At 45.2% G+C, this 20,024-nt stretch overlaps 1 protein-coding gene across 1 annotated transcript in view; it reads left to right on the forward strand.

The window, feature by feature from the left end:
- Positions 1-20,024, forward strand: part of CERK (ceramide kinase) — a 679,079-nt gene that overhangs the window by 113,541 nt on the left and 545,514 nt on the right. The window lies entirely within an intron of this gene.

The raw sequence follows: 20,024 nt of genomic DNA on the forward strand, positions 1-20,024 counted from the left end.
TGCTTTCAATGTTGTGATATTGACCACATGCTCTCACAACGTATTGACCTGAGGAATCTGTGGCGGAAAGCAACATGTTTGCAATCGTATCACAACAAACAAACTGCAGACTTTCAGCAGTCAACCAGGCTTTGTTTCATGCCACCAGTTTAAATCTAACTTCGTCCATTTCTCTCCTTACCTCTGCCTTTTACCTCGCTGAGAACAAAGTCCTGACCAGATTATCTAGCGGAACAGAGGACATAGAGTAGAAAAGGGTTTTGAAAGGGATTCTATTTCAAGAGGAGTGGTGGGGCAATCGTATAGAAGTGGTCTTCTAGAATCCAAATAAGGACATTTCAAGGTTGCGAACGTGGAGACTGTTCTGTAAATAGGAACACATATTTGCTTATGGTTGTTCGCATTATCGGGAATAATCTAGAGCTCTAGAGGGTGAACTTGTAGATTAAAGAAATCATGTTAACATGAGGCGTTTATAAAGATGACATATTAATAACAATTGACAATATTTAGTCCCAGACTGTAGTGACTATCAAGAAGGAATCCTTCATCAGCAAAAACATTGCAAGAATCTTGTCCAATGTTTTTGATTTTTTAATATTTTTCACACATTTCAAACTATTTTCAATTGGCAGAAGAAATAACGTTTTGTTGTTCTCCAAAGTATATACATAAATAATATGTGGAGGGGAAATGGCAGCAACACGGCAAACCGATTTCAGTGGTGAGGAATGGAAATCTATTTCAGAAGCAAAGAGTTGCAGATTTGATGGCAGACGAGGAAGGCATGCTTTCCTAACTCAATTATACAAGCTATGTTGTGTATTATTCTTTTTCTAATGTGCACATCACCACAGGCGTAGTCTTAAAGTACTGAGCCTTGACCGTGTAGAGGAAAATTGTTACCCCACTCAGGGCGGCAGCCAAATTGTGGCCTGTGGGATGAAAAGGAAACTGGGCAAGTAGAGCAGAAAGGAGAACTGTCAAGTCAGGGAGGCGGAAATTTCCAGACTCCATTCACAACCTGCAGGGAACCGAATAGGAAAAGCTAAGAGTGAATGAGGCAATTTTTAGATGCTTTTGGTGTTTTTGACTGGGAGAAAATGTATTCAAGAGAAGGGATGAGGGTATCCCTTATGGCCAGCAGTAAGTCCATTGAGGCCGTTCCGAGTGTGGTGGGATATTATGCTAAGTCGAGTTGTGTGTGCGTGATGGCTTTGAGATGTGTTCAAGGGTACCTAGGAGTTGTGGGAACTAACTAGACCATCATATTGGTTTCCCTCCTGTGGATAGCTGGATGTGATTCTGGTAAAGCCGAGACTGCTGACTGAGGTCTCGGAGCCCAGAATTGGCTGTGTTTCCGAAAGAGTGCTGGGAGATGCAAAGAGAGAGTTTGGAAAGAAATCTCTCCATCCTGAGCCATCCTACATTGGCTTTAGCTAGAGAAAAGAGGAGGGATGTTTTCACCATTTTCTGTAATACCTTCGTACATTACCCATTGGAATGCCATTTGAGAGAGAGAATGTAATTAGCGTTAAGATTGTAAAACAATGCATAGCAGGCTACATATGTGAAAGAAAATAATCCCATTAAGAACACCAGTACAGGAAGATAGATACCCAATGTAAGGCCACTATGCATAGACCGTCTGGCACTTTAGATATAGGCTTCCTTGCCTTCCTACACTGCCCAAGTGTACACAGCTGATGCCTAAGGGAACAGGAGAGGCTACACTATTCTACTTACTCAATAGGCCCAGAATGGCCTGCTTCCAATACTGGAAAGCTGTGAGGAACTACAGGCACTCCTAAACGAGAGGGGGTTCATCTGCTACTCTGCGTGCAAGATCTTGGGCCGGGATGCCTGGATGTTCTTGAAGCATCCTATGCGCTTTTATTAGTGGGATAGTAATTGTTGTGCGAGGGAAGACAATTTGGAGCGTCTGCTTACCAGTTAACATTTGTAAGTCTAATTTGGGCATTGGGGCCCTTTTCCTGAACTGAATGCCGCTAACTTTTATTATTCATTTAGATACTTGTGGGGTGCTACATGCCACCTTCTTCACAGAACCTAATATAAAATGTGGCATTGAATGCTGAATCGTAACCTGCTAGTATTACCTTTTGGTAACGCAGTTGAAATTTGGATGGAAAGAAGTGAAAGTCTAACTGGAGTGTGCGTTCATACCATTAAGGTGGAAAGAAGCTGCACATTAAAAATAGTAATTTTTCCAATGATAATGTCTTCACACAGAACGCACACACCTCCAGGCTGTTGCCTTTTCTAGATTTTAGTTCTGCTCCTTCACAGTTGGGCTTGGAAAGTGACGTGTCCAGTGAAAAGGAAAAATACCATGGATACCTCTGTCCATTGTGTCCTAAAGTAAATGGTTCTTGGCTTTCATCTAGGTGTTAAACCTTGCCTACACACAGTAGAACATTGGGGATAGTTTTCTGCTCTGCTTAACAAAGCAAACTAATAACTTGGACACGCCTAATCCTTTAAGGCATTAGAATACACATAATTCCATATGCTGGTACCACTGTTGCTTTCAGACATTCCAGCCTTCTCTACCCCCTTCTCAACCATGGCTGCAGTTACCTTGTACTGTTATTTGATTCTTGAATGCAGAAGGGGTGCAGAGTCTGCTAACCATCTTACATTAGCAGGTCTGTTTTGGCCCTGGGCTTTCTCCTGATTGGAGTGCCACCAGCATCTACCACTTATTTGAGTGAGTGTTGCATGTTACCTTCCAATTGTGTAACCGGGCACTACGCTTCACTTAACTCTAGTTGCTTCAAGATTTGGATTGGTATTTGGTGTACACGAGAGGCATGAAATGCACTATTCCAGGAATCAAAACTGTCAATAGCACACCACCAGATCTGGTAACGCCTAGGAGTATAACCTACTGCAATTCACAAAACTATAATGACTGGTGGTGTGCCATCGGTTTCTTTTGACACCTTCCAGCTGCTTCAGTCCTTAGTGGCCTGAAGATTGAAAAAGAGGAACATTTTAAAATAATCATTACAAGTATCTTTGCATTTTGAGTCATGTCATAAGATTGTCAGTTTGCTAACACACCTGTACAGTAATAACTTACAAGAAGATACTGTAAAAACCCACCCTGTAGAAAGAACACAGAAAATGCAAAGATATAAAAGATTCAGCACTCAGTGTTATGAGACAGGGAGAAAAGGAGGTTAAATTACCACAATGTTGCAAAAAGGGTTTCAAATGATTATCCGGTCTCTAGGGCCCAAACATGGACCTCTTGGTGCTTCTGTGAAGGTCTGGATAGACCAAAAGCTGGCACCAGAGGGTCCTGGTGGTTCAAATGTGTCGAGCAGTTCTAGAAACACTGTTCTAAGAAGTTACATGGTGAAAACATTAGGATCCTGGGTGTCTTGGCTCTCGGGATGCTGTGAGTCCCAGTCCAGGGATGCAGGGACCAGATGAGTCCCTTTCTCATGCTCCCAAACACTGGGGAGGCTGGCACACCAATGCAGGGGTCTGTGATGAATCGTAGGATTCAGTTAATTCTCTCCAGCAACGAGCCTCTCCCTGTGAGGCTGGTGAAGTGAGCCTGCTACACAATACCCTCCTTAGGGGTAGAGGCAAGCAGAAGCTCACTGGTGGAGACTCTCCCCACGCCCCTGTTTGGGACAAGGACTCCCATTCCAGATAAACTCCCTGAATCGATCACCTTCAACACACCACTAACGGGTTTTACCAGACAAATGCGTGGGAAACAAGCTATGTTTGTTCTTGTGATTTGGAAACATTACATCAACAGGAGGAAGAATATGTAATACTGAGAAGAATGCAAGTAATAGAGTACTCTGGAAACAGTGAAGAAGGACTTTGACGTTTCACTGGAGAAGACCCAGCAACTCGCCATACATCAAGGAGGGATGAGTCCTGTTTGAAGAGAAGTCAGTGAGTTTTGGCTCAGCTGTGTGATGAGTGCTGAGACCGGGACGCGCAGCTGTTGAGCGTGGCAGGAAGTTTGCATGTACACCGGACATGGCAGAAACCAGCGAGTAAAGCTGAGGGAAGAAAGCCTCAGGCTAGCAAACAAAGCCTAGGTGCTGAAGTGTCCACGATATGCTAACCACAAGAGAAAGAGGTAATGAGGAATGTGGGAGACAGTGGAGAGAAAACGAAAATAACAAATGCAAGAAGCATACTCGTCCCAGTGCGGACACAACGTTAAGATTACCAACCAAGAGTGGGAAGTTAGGTGTGCTTTAATATAATCTTCTCAGTGAAGAGGTGATGATGGAGAAAGCTGACAATTATTATTTGAACCCTGATACCTGTACTAATCAGGAAAGAACAATAGAAAACCAAGAGAATCATTACTGGAACATTCATACTTGTCCCAGTAAACCCAGAGAGGAGGAGAGAAGTGAGAATCATTACTGTAACTCTCAGATTCATCCCAATGTATATATATATTTTATCCAGTTCCGTCCAGAGTGCTCGAAGGGCACCTTTTCCTCTACTTCCGCTCCGATCACAGAACTCGCAAATCACTGCAATTGCAGTCTGGGAACACTAGGGGCCCTCCCCCACTCCGGTGACAAAGCACAACACACCCATTTTTTTTAAATATTTTTTTTTTACCCCCAGCATGACGAAACGCTTTCCTTTCAAGCTCTGATCAGAGCGCAGACACTGCACTGCTGGAGTCCCAGGATCATCCAAGAAAAGGGCTCTCCCCTCCCTTTCACTTCAGCTCTAACCTCGGAGCACACCAAACTTCACTGCTGTTGTGGCCTGTGCACACACGGAGCGCACGGCAGGCCCACCCACTGTGATCTTCCTGGCAAGTGCAGATGTGCACTGCCATCAGCAGCCACCCGGGTCAGGCGCACTGCGAGACAGCACACAGGGTTTGAGTGGCAGCAGCCACTACGACTTCGTTAACTTTTTTGTGGGGGCAGTCACATGCTCACATGTGTGGTCCTGTTCTGTGATGGGGACACCCAGCAGGGGATCCAGTTGCTGTGTTCACATGTCGAACCAGTTGCTGGGGGCACCCAGACTTTCAATGTGGCCATGAGCATACCGCTGGACAGTGGCCTGGGGCACCCAGGCTACACACATGGATCTAGGATTACCCAGATCAGCAGGGGGCTGCAGTACCAGGGGCACACAGTGTCAGCCTGCAAGCACTAAGGAGACACATAGACAGAAGTGATGGTCCTCACTTGCTGCCGTTCTCATGGAGCCAGTCTTCCGCATGACAGTCAGAGTTTCGGGAGCAAACCTGGAATCTTCCTTGCGCTGTCGAACCTGTTGTGCTATAACCTGCATACTCTTTGATCTCCAGCTTCTCCCCCAGGTCTTTGGCATGGACCTGCTAAACATAGTCCTTTCTCCGATCTTGGCACTGGCCCTGAATGATCCTGGTTCGGATATTCCTGCCGAACATGAGATCAGTCGGGCACATCCCTGTGCTGCTGTGAAGGGTGTTGCAGTGTAGTCCCTGAGGAGTTGATATAGCACTTATTCAAATGGCTTGCCTGCCATCTGTGCCACTTGTAGGGTCCTTTTGTAATTCGCCATGAACTGTTCAACTGTGCCATTGGCTTGAGGCGGGAGGGGCGGGATCTTACGATGCCGAAAACCCATGTACTGGGCAAAATTTACAAGTCCTGACTCATGAAAGGCTTGCTGTTATCCGCTTTGATGACTTTTGGAATGCCATAGGCCGCGAGAATGTGATCCAGGGCCGGCATGACGGTCGTGGACGAGAGGAGTTACGCTTCTGGGAACCAGGAATTTTTCTGTACCACGACGAGGCCATATTAGCCGTCTCTGACCATACCAAAAAACTCAATGGCTAACACCTCCCATATCCCTTCAGGTAGTGGTGACATTTGTGACTGGTTGGATCTCGGACTCTGCAATATCACACAGCATGTGCGCAATTCTTCAGTGTTTCTTTGACCCTTTAGTACAGAGGTGGGAACCAGATCTTTTGCCTGAGCATTTTCTTTGTGGACACAATGCCCTTCATGCACCAAATTGATAACTTGATTCCGTAATGATCTTGGTAACACTATTTTGCACCCTTTCATCACAATGTTCTCTTCTGTCACTGCCAGCTCTTCCTGTACCAGTGCCATACTCTTTACGTCCTCTTGTATGCCTAAGTCCAGGTGTCTGGCCATGTCCTTGGCATGTTTTTTTTAATTTTGCCTTTCCTAATACATTTTGCAATTATGGCTAATGCTACATCTGCTTCCGACATTCTTCTGCTTCCATTTAGCATCAGTCCAGCAGCCTCCCGGGCTAGACAGACGCGGTGTAATTGTTTTCCTTCATGAGGTACTTAATACTAAAATGTCATTGCTATAGTTCCAGAAATTTGGTACATGCTTGATGACCTGATGGATTTTTTTCTGAAATATTTCCGTGGCTGAGAATATACCCCTGAAGCTTAACAACTTGTACCTGTATAGGCCCAGGTGGGTTACGAACATAGTGATATATCGGGATTCCGGGGTGAGCTCTAACTGATGGTAGCCCTTATTAAGGTCTAGCTTTGAAAATAGAGTTGGCCAATTGAGAAGATGAATCATGTACGGGATCCTTGGTGCCTGATGTCTCTCCCTTTGAATGGCTTCATTTGGTATCTGCATGTCCACACACAACCTTGATTAGGCTACTGTGTCAGAGGTGGCTACATATTAACTGTTGTGCAGCCTAACCCAGTGCTTTGACGTGGTTATGTACTTTCCTCTGACTCGCAACCAGTAGCTCTGAACTTCTGCCTGGATCTTCGTGTACTGTACACAGATGGGGGCGGTTCTGGGGGTGCTAGCTCACCTATTCATTCCCCAGCCCATCTAAATGTGTCCAGGTGGCCCTCGAGGGATTCTGAATATCTGTTCGAGGACCCTCTCAAGACCCCCTGGTTGCTGTGGCCCCACACTGGCCACTGGAACAGCGGAGCACCTTGGAGGCCAGCAGTATCATTTTTGTCTAGGCAGAAGCGGAGCGGCAGAGGAGGGGCGAGAGCTGGATGTTTTGGCTACTGTGCCGACAGCTACTCTGCCTTCCTAGTATCGGCTCAGTGGGTCCTATGCTCAGTTTCTTACTGCATTTATCTGTGTACAGTGGGCAGTATACTTGTATTTTCATAGTCCTGATCATGCCCATGGTTGCTGGAACTGTGATTTAGGAGTATCCAGCCACGTAATCCTAAGAAGGTGTCTGGTTTCTTATTTTTGTTTCTTCAGTGTTCGTGCGCTAAGGCAAGGATTCGGAGGGCCCAAACAGCAGGGGACCTACTTTCCTGTCTGAAGCAAGAGTACCGGAAGTGGATGCGCATTTGACTGCAAGTGTCACGTTGGCAGCGCGGCTTCACACGGATTGCACGCGTTGAGGGATATGGGTTGTTTGACCTAAAAAACTTGACCACATTTTTTGGGTTGAATTATTTATGCCTTACTGCAGAGTGAACGTGAACCCCAATTTACAGGGGCACCTATCAAATATATTGGGATGCCACTTATCACATTCACACCAGAGTATATGCACCCCTCTAAGGAATTAAGGCCAGGAGTCTATCTTGCAAGGGTAACAAATTTGATCTGTACAAAAATGAGGATTGGGGGGGGAAGGGCAGAAGACTCTGCCCCCCGCCGCCAACCAGCATTCTGTCTTCCTTGGTTGGCTCCTGCAGACTAATGGCAAGAAGGCGCCTTTATATACTGTTCAACTTGGTCACTGGATACCAGCATAGCTCATCCAAAATTGTCCTTCTTGCCTTTCAAAGGATTCTGCCATCTTCCTTCTTGCATGGCCAGGTTTACATTTAGACCAACCTACTTAACATACTGCTGCCTCTGCGGGAATACATTGCAGCTCCTATTTAGCACCTTTTTCTATATTATAAACATTCATATATAAACACACCTTCCCGCCATACTGTCAACACTTCACTCAATATTCTTATATTTTATCTGGACCAGTAATTCTCCTTACAACTTTGTTTTAAAATAATTCAGCATTGTATGTATGAGCCCCAGCCTCCTGCCTGTGTGTTTTGATAGACCGGGAACAGCTGCTCAGTTACCTTGTGCTCTCTGCCAGCCTTGGCCTCAGTGACGCAACACTGCATGAGCTCTACTGTCCATTTTTAGTGCAGGCCACATTCCTTTTTGGCAGAGAGCCTGCTTTGAGATTTTAAAACTACACAGAATGACATTTGCAAGTGTTTCCAGCTAATGGTTATTTGCACCTTATATTGAAATACCATTTTGATTAAGTGGCCACCCATGTCTGTATGTGATTATATTTGCATGAAAAAGGTTTTCTCAGTGCTATAGTGCTTTGAAGTCTTGCCTAATTGTAAAGCTCTTGAGGGGTGCAGGAGGGTGCTAGCTCATCCCCAACAGGAGGGAGACCCCAACTGCATCCCCTCTTAATGTGGGGGGAGAAACCTGCACCCCCCCGACACCACCCCCACCTATTCCCTTACCCCAAAACTAATTTTTTTATTTATTAAAATGTACTATTTGACCTACCAAATTCGACCAAAAAAGATGCAGTCAAATCGGAGTAGGTCATCTTGGCATTAGGTCAACTATGCCAATACCATTGTGAGTGCCCTGGCGGTGGTCCCCTAGCGAGAACACACAGTGGTGGTGAACACCAGTGGCAATACTGACTTGCTTCAAGCAGGCGCCTCGACATTAGGGCGGCATCATTATTTGTAGTGCTGGTGGTTCATCGGTAAGTTACATAGGGCTAAATAAAGCGTGTTCCTGGTGCCACATGCTGTGTGGCGGTGAGTGCAGACTGCACCCTGCACCAACACTGGGCCTTTGGCTGGTCATCAGAGCCCTGCGTTTATTGGAACCCGCACTAAAGACCAAAGATTCTTTTTGGTGGCAATTGCTCCCAGCTATGACTTAAAACTGAACCTTGCCAGATTAGCACTTTAAGTTCAGTGGCAAATTAAACCTGCTATAATGTGCCAATCGGAGAATATGAAACTTATGAGGCCGAGCAGCAGAGGCGGACTCTGCAGTGGGACTAATAACCCAGGTAAGTGATTCCGAATTCCAGGTAAACGGACTGAGATTCTGAAAGCCCAGCCATGCCCTAAAACAGGACTCTCCTGATTTTGTCGGCAGCACTACCGGAAAGCAGCTGAAAATGACCAGCTTTTTACCTATTACCTCGTTGCGCCCCCCTTTCAACCGGCTCCTGCTGACAATTTACCATGGTCACAGTTTACTGGATCTAGAATGAATTCTGAGCCCATAATAACTGGGCATCACTCCTTTATGATAGACCATGATGGCTCATTGCTCAACCTCTGAAGTATATCATTGTGCCGAAAATCTGCTAATTATAATAGTAATAGCTTCACAGGTGCTGACTTATCAGCCAGCCCTAACCTTGCAGCCTTGGCTTCAAGTCCAAGCATTCCCAGGCGAGGAGAGCTTGTGGGCGAAAGCTGCGACTGCTGCACGGAACGATGGCTCTTTAATCGAAATGGGGCCTTATGTCACCTTTTATTCCATCTAAATTCCATTCTCTCTAAAGTGGCGGTGCTGTTTATACTTTGTACAAACTTTGCAGCAGAGCATCAAGAACTAAAACATATCATCGGAAATGTTGTTGATGTCATCCTGGCCAGTAGCTTGGACTGAAACACACGACCAGGAACTTTTCCAAGCGAGGCCTCTACAGGGGCACAATTGCCAGTAGGGGAAGACGAAACTGCCCAGACTCCCAACAGCAGGATTTTACCAATAGAATTGGTAACTGGAGTGGAAACGCAACAATTTGATGCCCCCCCACCCCCACAATGCAGAAGGATACTTTAACCATAACAGCAACAACCGAAGAGTATGCCATTGAGGCGCAGTGCTTCTAGATCTTGCTCTTGGGCTGCTTACCAAAGCAACTTTACAGGCGTGGGAAAAGGCTGATGAAGGGAAAAACATACAGCACCAAGGAGATGGTTTGCCAATGAGACGATGGGGCCTGCGAGGCCCAGGCGATCTGATTCTCTAACTCCAACTTTCATTATTAAAGACAGGCTGAACTCGGGGGTCCTAAATGGTTAAAGAGCAATGCTGAGGTTGTGGGCGAGAAACAATTTGGCCAGATGCAAGGAAGTAGGCGATTTAGTAATAAGTCTGAAATTAGTACCATGAATAACGCTCATAGAGCCATTAGACCATGCCTGGCCCATTATCAACAAAGCACATGGCAATTGAGAACAATAAAGTGTGCTCAAGCCACTGTCTAAAACCTTTTGTATTAATCAAGATCATTAATATTGCTTGGTCAACTGGTCAAACTGGAAGAACTGTCTCCAACGGCCGCTAGTCCTTTCCTAAACCAATCTAGATTATTCGCAATATGGAAAGATATCCCATGTTTTTCATCAATTAAAAGTAGTGACTTACTATGTGTGCAACTACCATTGGGCACTTGTTAAATTGGCTTTGTCTGCTATTGCATTCCTGTTCTGTGCTTGTTCAGCTGGGGTTAAAACAGACAGTATGTCATGATGATACTGGGAGGGGCAAGTTTGGATCTGCAGAAGATGGCAGTGATCCTATTGTGAGCAACTTGGGGCAGGCTGCCTGACTGAATCAGCAAGGTGATGCTGAATCGATCGTACACTCGCTGAAGGTTATCTCCTGGAATATAGCAGGCCTTAATGTAGTTATATCAGACCCGGCGCACTGGTGTATTTTTGCCAGAGAACATAAGGTTCTGCTTTTCCAGGAGACATGGACATTAAGTCCTTTTGGATTTTCAAGGCTATGTAAACTACACAATCCCAGCAATTGGGGGTACGAGGGCTAGACCATCGGGGGCCTGCAGATTTGGATTGATGCAAACCTTGATTGGAAGGTGGTTAACATAGAGACCCACTCAACGAATCTGCAGTTGCTCTCGGTGGTAACAAAAGGGTTGCATCGATTCATGTTTGTTAATTTTAAGACCGACCCAATGTCGATTTTGACAGGGGAGTGGTGTTGGAATTCCAGGAGTTTATAGGCTCAAGTAATCCCTTGATCCTTCAGGGTGAATTCAGCATAGTTGCTGGAGATGTGAATCTCCAGATAGAACCCTTGAAAGAAACTGTAGATATTTTGGATGACCAAGACTCATGTTGGACTATCCCACCCCGCAAGGCTGCACTGCCGAAAAGGGTTCCTAGACGGGCGATGAAATCGGCTTGCATTATTGCTAATATGAATCTTAGAGCTTGCAATGGCAGATTACCAGGTGATCACCCAGCGAAAGTAGCATTCAATGGCTGTAATGGCTTGGCATGCATGGACTACATTTTCATTGCAGGCACTAGCTGGTCCAAGGTCTTGGATTTTGAAGTGTTAGAAAGAAGCGAGACTGATCACGATCCCCTTGTGCTTAAATTGTATGTAAAGGCCCAAAAACTATCCTTGAAGATAGGCCTGGTCAGCAGTCAAATCATGACTAGTGTGGCCACTACAAGAAAAACTATAAAATGAGCTAATTTGATAAAAAAAAGAAGTAAAACCAAAGGTGTGTGTTTTCATCAAAGATAACCTGGGAAATATCTGCCACGGTTAACGGTTTGTCCAACAGAATGGTTATTGCAGAATTTGAACTAATAAGCAGGAAACTGATCCCCCTTCCTAACATATGTATCAGTCCAACTGAAAAGGAAGACCATGGTGCCAAATGCTTTGTATGACAGTGACGATATAAGGGCAAAGAAAGCCATTGTTTTATGAAAGAGCTTCATTTCCGTACCATTGTCTCTGGGACCTTAGCAGGGGTGTCATTTCACCAAAATGCCAGGGGAAGCGGAAGTGACATCACGTGACCTTGACCTCTGATTACATCACAGGAAGTGATGTCATTTGACCCCCAACAGTAAGTGACATCACGGGAAGCAATGAAACATGACCTGTTACTCATTGATGAAACAGGAAGTGGCATCACATAGCATTGTTCCTAAATACACCATGAAAAATATGGTTACGATATCACTGTGATATACATTTCATACAAGAATGGACCACAATATGTATCGTTCAGATCAGTGTTTATAGGCCCATATTACCTAATTACTGTGGCTGCAAGTAGACATCCAAGGCCAAATGATAATTGTGTTGTTCTATAGCGCTTAAGCGCTTTATATAGAACAGATATACATACAATATCACACACACACACTTTACAGCAGCGAGTGCTCAACCAGCTGAGCTATCCTACAGCTATAGTAAAATGAGCAATTACATGTCTGAATGTTGGAAGCAACTTACACTCTGTAGTGGGTACCATTAAACTGGTAACTGAGATTTAACAGCAGACCAGTTCATCTGCAGGTCTGGTGCAAAGTTGGCCACATGTCAAGCCTGCGTGCATCTAATTTTCAATCTACAGAGGTTGGTAAACTAGGGAAAGCAGCCCACTCACGCGACATCCCATATTCTGGGCACTCATTTCCCCATACATTTACCCCATACATGCAAACAAACTTCCTGAACATCACGGGAAGATGGAGATAGGAAAGAGACCCATTACAACAAAACATATATTGTGGCTCTCTTCTGCTGTGGTTATTTTTGACCTGCCTTGAGGCCAGCAAGATTTATTAGTTTGGTGAGAGAGAATGAGAGAGAGACAGATGGAGAAAGAGAGCGAGATGGAGAGGAGAGAGTGAGAGAGCGAGGTGAGAGAGTGTGTGATTCAGTTCAGAGGAATGTTCTGACCGGCTTTAACCTGCAGACTACACAAGGAGAATGCCTGGTTTACATCATCCGCCATTGCAAGGTACAGTTGCTATACTCTTGCTAGCCCATGCTCCAGTCCAGAGGTCGCAACTGTGACCGCAGAGGTCGCACTTGCGACCTCTGGTGACCCCCTAATGGCATCGCTGGACCTTAGGGAAAAATACATATGACATTGGCGCAGGGAGATGGTGCCTTCTTTTGGAGACTGGCAAAAGCAATGGAGTCGAACCCTGAGCAGGATTTTCAATGTCACATCTCTGCAGACGAATGGTGGGGATATTTTTCCAGACTGTACGCAAGTGCAGACCCATTAGTAGGGAATATGCTTGGGCAAAAAGAAAATGCCCCAATTCCATCGGGGACCTGGTTTATTATGATTGATGAGGTCAAAAATGCTTTGATTTCTCAAAATACTGGCAAAGCAGCTGGTCCTGATTTGATAACAGTGGATTTCTATAAAGAAGAAATTTTAATCTGGGCTCCAATCCTGCTCAAGGTTTTTAACGCTGTTATTGGTTTGGGAGAAATCCCTATGACTGGGAGGGATGCAACTATAATCCCCATATAAAAGAAAGGGAGAGGGGTCTTCCAGAGAATTAGAGCCCAATTTAATTATTGGTGTGTGTTGGCAAAACATTTGGTTGAATAATACTGACCAGATTACAAAATTGGGTAAATGAAGCTGGGATTATTACAGGAGCACAAGCAGGCTTTTGTGCCAGCATAGGTAATGTTCATCATTGTTTTCTCTTGTTTTTTATTGATTCAAAAAAGTGATTTTGGCAAAAACCAGGCTGTATGCCACTTTTCTTGAATTAAAATTCCATTGACACAGTATCAAGAAAAACCCTTTGGCAGGTATTAAATGAACATAGTGCACCTACGCCACTGGTTGATTCCATCAAATTATATTAAAAAACAGAGGCATCAGTGCACTATGGATTTGGGGGAGCAGCAATCCAGGCCGTTTGCTGTGAATAGCAGGGTGCACCAGGGTTGCATCTTGGCGGCCCTTCTTTTCCTACTTATCACACAGGGCATGGCAGACACATTAGAAAGGGATGCTCTTGAAGCCCCCAGAATTGCGAATCTGAAATGGCGCACCCTCTTTTGTGCTGACGACCTGGTCATTTTGGCCACATCTCCAAGGGGACTTGAGACATTGTCGGCTATTTTTAAGAGTAAGTGTAGCGAGCTGGGTCTGGAACTGAATGCAACAAAAAAAAATGTTGGTCTTCAAACCTTCCTCTGCGAAGAATATTCTCTTGAGAATAATGGCAGGCGATATAAAGTCAAATTATTGGACTACCTGGGAATTGGGTTCCATGAGTCGGGGGTGGGGGGGGGTAGTGGGTGAGGTGGTCTGGTCTGATCAACTTAACTAATGCCAAGACTGGTATGGGGAAATATAGTGGTGGAATACACGTTTTTGAAAAGGTTTACTCTTGTTGCCTAGACGTGCTCCAACATCCCTGGTAGCGTACTGGGAGGCTCTGACGAATTTCCTACTTTTGGAGCTGGCAAACAGTTGCCGCTGTTGGCCCATGTAATCCATGTATTATATATGTGGGACGCAAGAGCTCTCTGGGATAATCCCCATAACTGCAAAAATTCCAACTGCAAGGAGGAAAGCCATAGAAAATCTAGAAGTGGAGTGGGCCTCTTTGAAGAATGCTTTGGAGTTCTTATGCAGTGAAATTATGGGAAACTCACTGAGCCTCCTGGATTCAATCCATCCCCCTTATGAGCGCTCTTTGTATGTACGGATGAGAATGGGGATATTGCCTAGAGCATGGTATACATGCTCATGGTCAACCTTGGGATCAGTTCTATGTACACTGTGTGGTTTTGCTAATGAAACATGAATACATTACATGCTAAATATTCCTGCCACTTTGGATCTAAGGATTGTATTTGAAACCTCTATTTAATGCGCAAGGAGTTCGTTGTACTGTTCATTTGATAAAGTTTTTTTTTTTAGTTTTTTTTTTATATGTGCACCGAACTTGGTTATTGAGGCAGAGATATATGGGAACTGTTTTAAGAAAGAGGATTTGAGCGTGTTCTCATCATAAAAGTGATATAGGATGAAGATGCAAAAATACTTTTAGCAGGGCTCCAGGATTTGTTTTGTTTTTACTCCATTGTTTAGCATGCATTTTTACTCAATTTTTTTTAAACGTGTGTATATATAATTTACTGTGTTTTTATTTAATCATTGCATTGAATTTATGCTAAAGGTTTTTTAAGCTATTGAATTGATTGAAACACAACCTTATGGACCCATCTGGTGTTCTTTTTGGCACAGGCGTTATTGGGGAAACCCAGGGCCTAGGTCCTGTCATGGGTTCTATGATGATCTGATCTAGCAGACAGAAAATCTATTCTTCCACATGTTTCTGAATGTTGTTGGGGATTACCCTGTAGTGTTGGGCCACTGGTCTAATGGCAGGATCCATGTGTAATTGCACTTTGAAGGTAGAGTTTGTCCAGCCCTTGGAATAGATTGGGGAATGCCTTCACCACATCTGTCTCGGTTTATATACTTGTGTGCCATGAGATGGTATAGGATATGAACCAACCACATATCCAATGCTGTCTTAAAATGTAAGATGCACCCACTGTTTGTCTCGGTGGCGAGTATGTGCAACTGTACACTGGCCGAGTGTGATTTGTGCATACACCCAGCTGTAAACATGCCCTTGCTGGTTAGTGGTGTGTTTCACCCATAAGGATAGATGTTCACCTTCAAGGACTTGTGTTTGGGCGGATTTGGTATACGTTGGAAGGCCTCCTCACTCAACATGTTCACTGTTGCACCAGTTTCTATCAAGAACTCAGTTAGTGTGTTGTTGACCAGTAGCAGTAGTGTAGGGCTGTGCTCCTCTGCCGTCTAATTTTCCAACGTCCACACACACCCTTTTTTCCCTGATCAGATGAGATTGCGGACTCATTTCCAGATGGCGATCAGACCTCTATTTATCTTGCGTTCCTTCTGGTCTGATGCAAGCTTCTTCGTTCTGCAGATCGTGGTGGCCTTTTCGGGTGGTTTTTCTCCTTTTCCTCATCTTGCTGCCTGTGTTTCCTGTACACTCAGTTCTGTCTCTGGTCATCTGACAGATGCTTCACATACCTTCTTCCCCCTCTTGGTTCTACACACTGCTCGGAAGTGGGCCCACCCCCACATGCCTCTCCTTTCTGGCCAATCGCTGGACATGTGCCTTCATGAGGGAATTCAAAACCGTTTTCAGTCTTCCTGCCGCCCTCACTTTGGCTAGGAGTCAATTTCATGATGGTTTCTCGATCTTTTACCTTTGGTGTTACCTTGCCTTTGCTCATGTTCAGAACTTGCTGTGCAAAGGCCGACTTTGCTCGCGCCATAGCCAGCATTTCATCCAATTATGTCTTTCTCCAGGAGCTTCTTACTGAAATCCAATGAATCACGGCCTGCAATTACTTTAGATTTTAATGCCTCCTCATTTGAACAGTGGTGGAATGCACAATGTTTGATACGTATGCAAAGCCACATTATGAAATTATCCAGTGTTTTGACTTTGTCTTGCATGGCCGTGTGGAAAATATGCCTTTTGTATCCTCATTGGTGTATGGTGCAAAGTAATTTGATAGTGCGTCTTGAATTTCCTGTAGTCGCCTTCTCCTTGTCCCCCTGATCGTACAGTAGGTCACGCACAGCCGCGCCCATTGCCAGCATCAGCATGTTCTCCTTTGTCTCGTTGTCTGAGGCCCATTGCCTCATTCGAGACCTTGAAATCCTTGTTGCAGCTGAACCATCTCCTGCAGCGTTCTCACAGGCCTGCTGTGACCCCCCTCCCGCCACCCTTGGCCTCCCCGTTTATTGCAGTGCAGCTCGCCCCCATCTGTGTTGGATCTCCTGCAGTTAGGCTCATGCTCCGCAGTGCAGTCTGTCGCAATGGAGAGTTCCTCTAAAACGCGACTGGCGTGCAGGGTTCTCCCTTGTCGCCAATGTCGGGTTGTGGGGAAACATCCCCACAAGGAGTACCAGGCCGAATCGCCTGAATAACGGAGGTTCACACAACAGGACTTTCTTTACATAACTTTATTATCGGACTGAGGACTAACCATACTCCTAGGTCACTTCCCCTCCTGGGGAATATGACCCAAACGCCTCATCACACATAATGAGGCTAATCGGTTATTCCTCACAACATGACAGTGATTAGCCATTAAATTGCTCGAAAAGCAGACTTGTTCCTGGATGTATAGTCCACGTTGCAAGCCATCCTAATTAGCTGGGGGATACCATTCACGCTGGGTGCTATTAATTTAGAACTCTGCTTACTGGATGCAAAATTCTAATAAGGTGCGCATTCCCTGCAATGCCAAATGAATTCTCTGCTGTTGGTGCACTGGTGTGTTCGCAGTTATCCCATTGGTCGATGTGATACTTCCAACACTGCCCATCCCTGAAGATGTGTAATGCAAAGGTTGAGCGTTGTGAATTGTTTAGTTTTTATGTCTCGTTTTCCTATTTTAAAAACTAAAACCTACTGTGCATTTAATGATTTATTTTCCATTCATGTTAAGGCGTCACTGATGCCATCGATGAACATCCATCACAGATTACAGGGACGTCGACCTATCGCTGCATTTAATCCTAGGTGATTCGTCACAATCTTAGCATGTGCAAAGGCAGTCTGTTTTCCTGTGATGCCGAAGATCCCCACGTTTTTGCAATGTTCAATTTGCAGAATTGCATACACCCCCCCCCCCCTTTTTTGTGTTGGTGTGGGGGAGGTCGTCCTTGTAGGCATTTAGGGATGGTTGGTCAAATGCTACCTTTTGGCCAAAAGTTTATCAGAGAGCGGAATGTATTGTGTAGCTTGAGGGGAAACCGCTGCTCTTAGTTTCACACACTGGCGCCAGCTATGCCAGGGCCTTGCATAACCCCGATCATGTGTATTAAATCCACCCCTCTCGTGTCTTTGGGGAAAGCGATTTCATTGTTAACCTGGGGGGCGGAGGGGCGAAAAGCCTTTCGAAACACTCAAACCATTTCTTGACATTGTTCATGCTATTACAGCGCTGACCCACCCCTCTACCCAACAGCCAGAGATAGACAATCACAAAGGACACACAGGAAACGCCTGGGGGTAGGGGTGGAGGGGGGGGGGGCACCCCAGGAGGGGGGGCGCCCCAGGAAGGGAATTACAACACAGACAAAAGCCGCCTTTTACATGCATATGAGCACATTATCTTCTTGAACATCCTAGATGTTCTGTTCTCTGTGAAGGAGGGGGTGTCCGTTTGTTTCTCTCGCGAGCGCTATTTAAACAGGAAGCCTAAGTCGCAACCGCTGTGATGAGGTGAGTGAGAAGCTAGGGTAATTAAAGTCCTCAATACGTGCATTAGTTTGTGTTTGTTTCATTTTTACACGGGTAAAGGACATGCCTCCAAAATACTGCAAAATGATGATGGCTTGGGGTTTTGGGTTGGCAGGGTAAATAACCCAGTGGTTTGTCAAAGTGAAACCTCTTTGACATCAGTTTGGCGTCTAATCGGGAAAGACAGTTTTGCTCCGAACGGCTTCGTGCGAGTCTGGGCACTGGGTTAATACTAGTGCAAAGTGCGCTCGCGAGTCATGTTAGCCGGGGACTTTGGAAGCTCTGCACACTGTTCAGAGGGGGCTTCTGAGCTCTGGTTATGTTGTGGTAAAGGTATTGCGATATCTTTGGGACGATGGCCATGCACGGTAATGGAGAGGTGAATTGCGGGCGCACTACAACATCGAATGGGCTACATACAGAGTCTTCATTTCCAGGGCCCCATGTACTAAAAACGTCGCTGTGCACTGCAGAAAAGCTTTGCAGCATGAACGCTCATTTAGTTTTGATTGGGAAGGATGGACTACCCCACTTGCTACTGGGGAGCATATGAATTCTTGGGGCTTTTGAGATGGGGGTGCGGGGGTCTTCTTGGGATGGCACCATTTACCAGTCAAGGCTTATTTGGCAGAAGCAGGGCAGCCCTCTGCGGCTAAGGACCCAAGGCAAAGGGCGGCTCCTACAGTAGCGGCTCCACAAAGTGTCTGTAGGTGTCAGCGGGGGAAGCCAGTGAAGCTAGCAGCGATCAGACACCACCAAAATTGTAAGTGTGGCATGGGTGGGGTGCAGAGAGATTACTATACTCGAAAAAGCCCCTGCCACTCTACCTTACCTTTCCAAAAGGCAGACTGCCAAAGACTTACACCATGCACACCCAGAGAGAGCCGATCAAGAACCTAATTCAAGGCTTGACTGTAAATGTTGTTTTGCATAACATTCTAACATACTTGCATTACCAACTATTGCCACTCCCAGAGACAATGGTGATAATTAGCCAGCCTCACATTGAGATGGGTGTAACAATGCTAGCAGTCCCACTCTTAGCTGAATTGTGAATGATAGCACGTCCCGCTCTTAGCTGAATTTTGAATGATAGCATATCCCATTCTTAGTTGAATTGTGAATGATGGCACGTCCCACTCCTAGTGGAATTGTGAATGATAGCACGTCCCACTCCTAGTGGAATTGTGAATGATGGCACGTCCCGCTCTTAGCTGAATTGTGAATGATAGCATATCCCATTCTTAGTTGAATTGTGAATGATGGCACGTCCCACTCCTAGTGGAATTGTGAATGATGGCACGTCCCACTCCTAGTGGAATTGTGAATGATGGCACGTCCCACTCTTAGTTGAATTGTGAATGATGGCACGTCCCACTCTTAGCTGAATTGTGAATGATGGCACGTCCCGCTCTTAGCTGAATTGTGAATGATAGCATATCCCACTCTTAGTTGAATTGTGAATGATGGCATGTCCACTCCTAGTGGAATTGTGAATGATGGCACGTCCCACTCTTAGTTGCAATTGTGAATGATAGCATGTGCCACACTTGGACACAATTGTGATAAACAGCATGAGCCCTAATAGTGTCACTGTGCTAATATGGAAGCTAGACGGTATTCCCAACATCATGGAGTGTGCCGAATGACATCAGTGTGTTAAAGTTGAATCAAGAAAGTGTGCCCTAATAGCATCACTGTGTTAGAGCTGAACTTGGAAGGTGTGCCCTAATAGTGTCACTATATTAAGGTTGAATCTAGAGAGTGTGCATTAATAGCGTCACTATGTTAGAATTAAACTTAGAAATAGTGCCCTAATTGTGTCGCTGTGCTAAAGTTGAACTTAGAAAGCGTACCCTAATTAGCATCACTGTGTCAATGTTAAATC

Source organism: Ambystoma mexicanum, chromosome 12, assembly GCF_040938575.1.
Source record: "Ambystoma mexicanum isolate Mex_15411 chromosome 12, UKY_AmexF1_1, whole genome shotgun sequence".
NCBI classification, from domain to species: domain Eukaryota; kingdom Metazoa; phylum Chordata; class Amphibia; order Caudata; family Ambystomatidae; genus Ambystoma; species Ambystoma mexicanum.